Source organism: Dromiciops gliroides, chromosome 6 (genome assembly GCF_019393635.1).
Source record: "Dromiciops gliroides isolate mDroGli1 chromosome 6, mDroGli1.pri, whole genome shotgun sequence".
In the NCBI taxonomy this organism is placed as follows: Eukaryota; Metazoa; Chordata; class Mammalia; order Microbiotheria; family Microbiotheriidae; genus Dromiciops; species Dromiciops gliroides.
Window position 1 is genome coordinate 163,307,663 of NC_057866.1, and position 10,346 is coordinate 163,318,008.

Genomic DNA, 10,346 nt, shown 5'->3' on the forward strand with positions numbered 1-10,346 from the left:
TTTGTGATGTAAAACCTGAACTGAAAAGAAAATTTTACTTTAAAATACAACACCCTAGAAAAGCATAAAAAGGTAAAATAAATCATGAGGGATATTAAAAGATTAAACTGTTTACATTCCTACATGGGAATATAATATTTCTAACTCATAAGAACTTTCTCAGTATTAGGATAGCTGAAAGGAATACACTTAGAGGATACAGTTCTGAACTGAATATGGAGCTATGATATCTGTAAACCATTTATTTTTTGTTTATCCTTGTTTTTGTGTGGCAGACAGTGTGGGGTGTCTTATGTCTGGGGCTGGATTTGGGTTTGGGGCCTCCTGGGTCCAGGACTGGTGCTTTGTCCACTATGCCACCTAGCTAACCCATGATGACATCTTTGGAGGAATGCACTGGGGGAGCTGGAAGGGGAGAGGTGGACTGGGGAGAGGTATCTCACATGAAGGAAACGAGAAAAGCTTATGGAGTGGAGGGGAAGAGGGGTGTAGGGACCAATTTTTAATTACAGGAGGAAGGAGTGGGGGAGTGAGTGAACCTTACTATCATCAGAATTGGCTCAAAGAGGGAATAACATACATACACAAGTGAGTATATTAATATATTTTGCCCTGAGGGAAAGTGGGAGGGGAAGGAGAAAAGGTGGTGGGGAGAAGAGGGAAAGTAAGGAAGGGTAGATTGGGGGATGGAGCAGTAAAAATCAAAACACTTTGTAGGAAGGTGAAGATGTTCTGCATAACTGCACATGTATGACATATTGAATTGCTTGATTTCATAGGGAAGGTTGAGGAGGGAGGAAGGAGGAAAATTTAGAGCACAGAATTAGCTCAAAGCCCTTAATCTCATCAGAGTGGGCTCAAGGAGGGAATAACATACACAGCCAATTGCGAGGAGTAATCTATTTAACTCTACAGAAAAGTAGGAGGGAAAGTGGGTAAGGAGGGAAGGGTGAAAGAACGGAGGACAGAGCAGGGTAAGAGGGCAGTCAGAACCAAAACACTTTTGAGGAGGTATAGGGTAAAAGAAGATAGAAAATAGAGTAAATATCATGGGAAGGGAACAGGATGGAGGGAAATAGTTAAAATTATTGACTATAATGGCAAAACGTACCTACTCTGCTGGGCTATTGTGAAGAAAATTCTTTGTCAAGTTTAAGGTGTTATATAAAAATTATGATGAACAGGATGCTATCAGAAAAACCTGGAAAGACCTACATGAACTGAAGCAGAGTGAAATGTACTGTATACAGAATAACAGCAATAATGTAAGATGACCTGATGGGAAGCACGTGGTTATTAGCAGCAATGCAGTGATCCAATATAACTCTGAAGGACTTATGAAAATTGCAATCCATCTACAGAGAAAGAACTGATGGTATCTGAAAACATATTGAAGCATATTTTTTGACAGTTCCTTAATCTGAATTTTTGTTTTTATCTGTTTTCTCTCACAACTGAGCTAATTTGGAGATGTTTTCCATGAGTACTCATGTATAACATACTTAATTTCTTGAGTTCTTGGGTGTGGGGGGTGGGAAAGGAGGGAAGGAGGAAGAGAAGTTGGAACACAAAGTTTTAAAAAAATTGATGTCAAAATTTGTTTTTACATGTAATTTGGAAAATAAAATTCTAAACAGAAAAAAAAATATGATGTAAAAATTGCCTTGAAACTTAAATCAGGGATAATCAAAATGGAGAAAGAAAATGATGGACCAATGTCATTAATAGTTATAATTACATATCAGAAAGATTAGAAAATAAGAGCAGGCTGCATATATATCTGGAATTGAGGATTAGTTCAGTATTAGGACAAGTAATTGATCATATTAATAAAAACAACAAAAATCATAGCATTATGTCAAAAGATATAGAAAAAACTTTTAATAAGATACAATACACATATATAATAAACACTAGAAAATATAGGAAAAATGTTTATTTCCTTATCATAAAAAGTAGTATTTCTCTAAAACCAGGGACTAGCATTATATAAAATTGGGGTAAACTAGAGGTCTTTCCAATAAGTGCAGAGGTAAAACAAGGTGCTTTTAAAAATATCACTATTTGGTATAGTGCTAGAAATGTCAGTAATAGCAATAACAAAGGAAAAAGAAATTGTGGAAACATGAATATGCATATAGGAAACAAAATTATTGCTTCTTGCACATGACATGTTGATTTACATAGAGAATCCTAGAAAAGGTTTAATAGCTTCAGCAACATTGTTGCATATTTAATAAATGAGCATATATATATATATATATATATATATATAATCAGTGTTTTTGGATGTTACTTATAAAACCCAATTGGAATAAATAGGAAGAGAAATTTTATTCAAAATGACAACAAAATGTATAAAATACTGGGGGTGTACTTATCAATATACATACATAACTATGTAAATAGAACTACAAAATATTGTATATAAAATAAGAGCATATATAAATGATGGGAGAAATTTTAATTGCTCATGGGGAGCTTAGCTAATATAATAAAAATATCATTTTAACCTAACTCAATTTACTTATGCAGTGTTATGTCAAGTGAACTATCAAAATACTATTTAATAGATCTAGAACAGAATAATGAAATTTATCTGGAGGGAAAAAAAAGGTCAAGAATCCAAAGGGAGCACCCCCCCCCAAAAAAAAATAGTGGGAAGGAAGGGTCTCTAGAAATTTGTTATCAAACTACTACAAATCAGTAATCATCAAAACAAGTCAACTACGGTTAAGAACTGAAGAGGGTGATTAATCTAGCAAATGAGTACAGGAGCTTATCATTTCAGAATGTTTTAAATGGATAAAATAAAATATATAAAATTATAAAGGAAATAAATTATATTGAAATATAGTTATCAAAATATCCCCTCCACCCCCGAAAAAAAAAACAAAACAACAAACTACCCAATAACAACAAATTCTTGGGTTCCAATGTCAAACACTTGAATATTTCATTATATTTTATATTTCATAAATGCAGCAAGTACAAAGGGAGAATCAAATATAACAGCCCAGTGAAGAAGGTTTTAGAAATGATCCCATCCTGCATGCCTGACATTGTCACATGTGGGTTGTCCAGGGGCATCCCCGGATATAGCAAATATTCATGAGAAGCTGGAACTCTGACTACTGTTCCATCCAACACACAGTTCTTTACCAATCATGTCAGCCACATTCTTCTTTTTTCATCTCAACTACTTGGTAAATAATTTGAGCTTTTCCCTTTCCTCTACTGTCAAATACCTTGTCCCCTTAAACCAAATACACCATGCCAAACCCTAACCAAGGACTACTCCACCATCTGCCTCCTTCACTTCTGTTCATATGCTGCTGAATGACACTTCAAGACATCATAGAATCACGCTGATTATGTTTACTACATTTTTGTTTTCTTTTAAAAATTTCTTCTTCAATTAATGAAAAATTCATCTTCTCCTATGTTCCACTTTCTCCACTAAAAAAGGAAGAAAAACAAAAGCTTTATAATAAACATCCATAGTCAGGCAAAATCAAAACAAAAATCAAAACCAAGCAAAACCAAACCAACTCCAGCATTGACCATGTCCAGAATATATAACACATATTTTGCATATATACTAATGTATGTACATACACACATTTTTGTCTTAGTCTACAACTTGAATAGCATTTTTCCTTGAGAAGGCTGGCAGTGCGTTTTTTCATGAGTGAAGTAGAGAATCACCTAGATCATCCTTGGTCATGGGCCGATCAGAGTTCTTAGGTCTTTCAAGGTTGTTTGTCTTTCCAATATTGTTGTTATTTTATAAATAATTTTCCAGGTTCTGTTCACTTCATTCTGTATAATTTCATGCAAATCTTTCCAGGTTTCTCTGAAACTTAATTATTATAAATTTCTTAATTATTATAGATCAATAATTTTTCAGTCATTCCCTAATTAATAGGAACCCCCTTAGTTTCTAAATCTTTGCTACCACAAAAAGAGCTGCTATAAATATTTTTTTCATGTGGGTTCTTTTTCTTTTTAATTAATCTCTTTAGGGTATAGACTTACTAATGGTATTACTGGGACAAAAGATGTGCATAGTTTAGTAGCTCTTAGGGAACAATCCTAAATTGTTTTTCCAGAATGACTGGAACAGTTCATATCTTCTCCAAAAGTGCATTGATTTGCCTGCTTTTCCACAACTCTTCCAGGGTTTATAATCTTCTGTGGTATTTTGGGGTTTTTTTTGCCAGCTTTGCCAAATTTATAGGTTTAAGACGGAATGTCAGAGTTATTTTAATTTTCATTTCTCTAATCAGAATTCATTTTATATGGATATTGATAACTTGAATTTCTTTCTCTGAAACCTGCCTAATCATTTTCTTTGATAATTGATCAACTGTGGAATGAGTCATTCTTACAAATTTTGAATCAAGTCCCTATGTATTTCAGAAATGAAAACTTTATCAGAGAAACTTACTGCCAAGATTTTTCACTAATTAACTGCTTCTTTTCTAATTTTAGCTGAATTTCATTTATTTAAAAAAAATAATTTTATTTTGCATAATTAAAGTTTTCCATTTTACCTTCTGTGATACTCTCACTATAATTTTTGGTCATATACTTTCCCCCTATCCATAGTTGTGAAAAGAAGCCACAAAAGTATTCCCAGATTCTTCTTTGGTTCACCCCTTATGTCTAAGTAATGTCCCCATTTGGATTTTCTCTTGGTATAAAGCATAAGATATTGGCCTAAACCTAGTTTCTGCAAGACTTCTCTCAAGTTTTCCCAGAAATTTCAGTTTAAACTGAAATTAATGTTAATATTATCAATTAATGTTAATATTATAATAATTGAGAAATGAGTCCTATTATTGACTGGAGGGAGGTCCCTTAGAGAGGCATATGATAAGACTATATTCAAGATCTTCCATCAAGATACTGTTTCATCGCAGGTCGCAAAGTTATATTATTCATGGTTCCTAGAGGTCTGCCTCATAGCCTGGAACTGTGGTTCCAGGTTATGAATACATGGAGACGGTCCTTGTGGCCAAAGAAGCTGGGAAGTGGGTTATGGGAGTTTCTTCCCAGAGCAGGCTACTTTGACCTGGGCCTGGAGAAGGCCATGAGGACATGGGGGAGTGAAAGAAGCTGGTATAAAAACAAGCAAGCAAGACAGTCTTATTCAAGGTGTTTATGTTCTAATAGGGGAAGATGGTTAATAAAGGGGAATATTGGCCAAGGAGTAAGATTTTGATCAGGAAAGTCAGAAGAAATGGTATTCCGATTCATGATACAACTGAGTAATACATCATTTCCAGGAATAATAAGGTGAACTTGATTATTGTTCCCAGATCTAGAATTGGAAAGGGTAAAGGAAGGGGAAGGGGAGGCAGGTGTGACTATACTGGAATGGAGTTGGGTGGAAAGTGGAGTAGTGGGTCTGGATTTTGGTAAGAAGAATTTCCACCAATAAGTCCATGGTTCTAGGTGTGGGAGCTTGAGTTCTTTTCAGGAGTGGAGGTGATAACTCTAAGAAGATAGGAGGGGCACGCAAAAGATGCCAAAATGATTTAAATGCCTTGACTTTTATAATTAGACCTTCATTTTGCTGGCTTTTGATTTTGTTCCTTGTTAATGTAATTAGCCCTTAGCAAGGAGGAAGGTGGTAAGACCTAGACAAAACTGCAAAGAAGATAAAATGTTCTCAGTATCTTAATACCACCATGATTGGTACTCCCTCTTAATTGCAGGTCATCAAAACTCTCATATAGCCCAACCCCTGCTTTCTCATATACTGTTCTAATTCACCCTGTCCTCCTTTCCCAGGGAAGGTTTTCTTAGTCCTGGGGTTTTTTGGACCCACTTCCCCTGGTCAAAACATTGTTTCTCGTTTCTCCTATCCCATGTTCTTTGTTAGGTAAGTGGTAATTAGTCTTTTAAACAAATTTTTGCTGTCCTTCTGAGATAATCAGCCAATCAATATTTATTAGGTTCCTACTATATGCCAGGAACTGTACTGGGGTGTGGAGAAATGGAGGCAAATGTGAAATAGTCCTTGCCCTCAAAAAGTTTAAAAGTAATAATGGGGGGCAGCTAGATGGCGCAGTGGATAGAGCACTGGCCCTGGATTCAGGAGGACCTGAGTTCAAATCTGGCCTCAGACACTTAACACTTACTAGCTGTGTGACCCTGGGCAAGTCACTTAACCCCAATTGCCTCACTAAAAAAAAAAAAAAGTAATAATAGGTAGAATTTCTACAGTGATTTATGGTTTTCAGAACTCTGAAAATGTTATCATATTTGATCCCTATTATAACACTGGGAGATGGGTGCTATTTTTATCATCCCCATTTTAGAAATGAGGAAACTTAGGTAAAGAGAGGTTAAGTGAATTGTCCAGGGTCACACAGCTACTAAATATCTGGAGCAGGATTCTAATTTCAGATTAGATTTCACATCTTCCTGATTGTAAGTCCAATACTCTCACCCACTATGCCACCTAGCTATCTTATAGCAACGAGTTAACCCAAGGGAAGACTCAGTTGATGGGAATTCCAAGCATTTTGGAGGACAGGTGTGGGCTTTCTGACATTCTTCATTATGGCATCACATTGCATGCAACTCTGAAATCTGAGTTGAGGTTGAAGTAAATGAAAGGAGAAAATGCTTTAAGGACACATGGGGACATTGCATTAAATGTTAGGACATAGCTGGGATCTGTTAGGAAGTCACACCAGACAGGAGAACAGCCTGGACTTCTAAAATGTGGCAGACTTTGAGACAGAGAGGTAGGCTAGCAAACAGGGAGTGAACAGTGACAGGCTCTATAAAGAAGTTGCAGTTAACCGCCAAAAGGTGGCCTGGATGAGACAAGTGCATTGTCCCTTAATTGAATCCATCAGTCAAAATGCAGTCCAAATGTCACCTCCACTACCCCTCCCTAATCCCTAAGTGATATCTCCCTCTTTCTGCTCTTAGTTTGTATATCTGCTGTATGCTTAGAATCAGAGAGTGGGCTTTAGAGATCATTTCGACCCAACTGCGCATTTTACAGTTGATGAAATGGTCCCAGAGGGAATGCTCCTTCTTCAAGGTCATATAGTGATTCAAATTCAGGTCTAGTATCTCCTATTCCAACATTCTGCTCACTAGCACGTATGCCATCTCTTCTGATAGACTGCAAACTTCCTGAAGGAAGGAAGTTCCTCCTTTACATCTCCATGGTACTAGGTATAGTGTATTGAACAGAACATAGGTACATGATATATGCTTGTTGAATGTTGAATCAGTGGCATAGGACTGGGGGTAAAAGGGTAGAAACCCAGGCTACTCCTTAGTCCATATGAACTTATGATGTAGAGGATAGGACACTAGTCTTAGTCAGGAAAAACCAGGTTCAAATCTTCTCTCAGATATCTTTTAACTGTGTGGCACAGGGATAGTCACATAATCTCCCTGAGCCTCAGTTTCCTTTTTTTCCAGAATGAAAGGATCGAACTCAATGAGTTTCTTAAATATAACTATACTTCTCTGACCTAGATTTATCTCCCTCTTGTTGCCCTAGTATTGGCTCAGACCCAGGCAAGTGAGGCTGATGAGGTTTGGGCCTAGTGACTCATTTTACTTCATGCTGTAGAAGCAGATTTTCAGTAACATTTCTGTATGCTGGTGAAAAGCAGGATTCTGAGAAGAGGTTGCCCCTGCCAACCAGCAAGTGCAGACAGGTCTGTCCTGCTGCTCTCCAACCCTTCTCAGAGGGCAGCGAAGACTAATGAAATGAGAGCTGCGGCCAGCTCACAGTGCTGCATCCCTGCAAACACACCAGGAGAACGTCAAATGCTTGAATGTTTCATTACATTTTATATTTCATAAGATGCTGCAGGGTACAGAGGGAGAATCAAATGTAATGGCTCAAATATGGAGGTGTGGGAGTGACGAGACCTGAAATGGAAAATAATAAAGATCCTTGGTTACAGAGTATAAATGATATACCATAAAAACCTTGGGAAGGAAAAGGGCAGAGGCCTTACAAAACAGAGCAAAACAAACAAACCAGCTTCCCTGAAAAACAGAGAATGTAATTAGGAGGACAAAGAAATGATTGATAATAAAGAGACTCAGCCCAGGCTCCTTTTCCCAATGAAGCCCCATGATGTGGAAGAAGGGACAAGGTTGTCACCAATTGGGGAGGGAACACTAACGCACTGGCTCATGCTGCAAAGATGACCTAGGGATAAAACTTGTGGCCAAGACAGAAGGAATGGTATACCAAGGCAGCAAAAGTGCTAAAGGTCGCATATTTTTAAATGCCCCATAGAAATGAAATGCCCCCTCTATTGAAAGGATCTGTCAACTCTTTCTTGCAATAATTCCAAGGGAGCCCAACAGACTTCTCAGATGGAATTCTGGACAGAAAACCAAATAGTTTAATTTCATAACTACATCTTTTGGGGGGGGGGCGGGGAGCTTGCATGGAGTTGGGGCCATGGAGGAACAGACCTGTGATTTCATACTAGTATGTATTACTGCATATTTTGGAATGCAATAACAGTTACTCACATTGGTATGGTACTTTAAAGTTTGCAAAGTACTTTCAATCCGAACCAATCCTATAGCATTTATTAAGCACTTATACTATGACAGGCAGTATGCTCAGTGATGGCGATCCAGATATTACAAAAGCAAAGATGCAAAATCACAACATCCCCTGCCTTTGAAGAGCTTATAGTCTATATTTGCCTCATCACAACCTCATGAGGTAGGTTACAATCTCATTTGTACAGATTAAGAAACTGGGGTTTGACAGGTTAAGTGACTTGCCCATGGTAACATTTTTTATGAGTTTCTGCGGTAGTTTTTGAACCCAGATTTCCTGATTCCAGATCTAGCACAATGCCACATGGCCTTGGTTTAAACTTTTTAGATATCAGGGAAAAGAGCTAGTTTTCTACTCAGTAAGCTTGGTTCCATGTTCTGCTATGAGCAAAGAATTTGTAACCTGCAGGCCACAGCCATGCCACTGGTGAGGAGACTCTGCATTTAGCTAGTTTGGTCCCTGGAAAGCAAATGAATCTATATCTAGAATGGGACTTGAGGTCAAGAGACATCAAATAACTTCTCCTGGTAACATGGATGGTAAAAATCAGTCAATATTTGAATCCAGATTTTCTAACTCCAAACCCAGTGTTATTTGTAGCAGCAGCAGCAGCTTCCTAAGTCATTTCCGCAAGAGCTGATGAGCCACCATTTTACTCTGGAATCAAATTAAATACGTTGATTTGAAAAGATATATTGTTTGGGTCATGACTTTTATACAAGATTTGAAGACAATGGAAATAGTGTGCAATGACAGGTTTTATTTTAGCTTGCATATTAACGCTTGGTTGTGGTAGCCAAAAATAATTCATAACCTAGGGGCTACCTTCTGGCAATGAGCCTCTCTGAATTGAGAAAGGGTTGACTCTAAGATGACAGACACTCAGCCTGTCCCCAGGCCTTTCCAGCTTGGTAGGACTGGCAGAGCCTTGGCTCCTCTGCCTAATTTCCAGAACCTAGGGACAATTCTACACTATCATGAGACATGCAGAGTAGGGCTTTAATGGTAGGGCTGCATACTCAGGGCTAGAAGGGTTGTGACCCACATTTGTAGAAGGAGGGACTTATTGATGAAATCATTATTTTTTTGCTCTTTTTTAAAAAAGATATTGGAATATAATTGGAGATTGGCCCCAGTAAACACAATGTGAACACTTGTGCCAAGTAATCTGTACATCAGCATTTGAGCCAAGAGGCTTGGCAAATATTTAAAGCAGTATGGCTCTGAAACACGGAGGCCAGGGATAAGTGCAGTTTTTAAGCAACTCCACAACTCCTCATGTGACCTTGGGCAAAGGAAAGCACATCTAGACAATGCCATTTTTGGGGTCATAAAATTGGAAAAAAATTATTTTACTGTCTAGTTGCTTCATAGCATTGTATTGTGAAGAAGAAGGAAGTTGGGTGTTATGTAGTTATATACTGCAAAGTAGTAGACATATTGAACTAAGTTGGAAACAGTCGTCTGAGCTTGAGTACTGGGCTTTCCATTGCTGTTCATGCCAAGTTTGAGACTGATAAGATGTCTTCCATCAATAAATCTTGCTCTCGTTATAAACCTTATTTCCTATTGTCTTTTTTGAGTGTACCTTGAAGGCTCAACATGACAGGCTCTTAAAGGGGCCGATGCAAGCTGTTTCACCTCCCTGTGTGGCCTGCAAAGTGGATATGTTCCATTATGTGTTCCTTTAATGTGTAAAGAGTATCATCCTACTTCTCGAGTATGAATTGTTCCAGCAGAGGCAAAATATGTTCTATTTCCTCTCCTCCATGGTCAG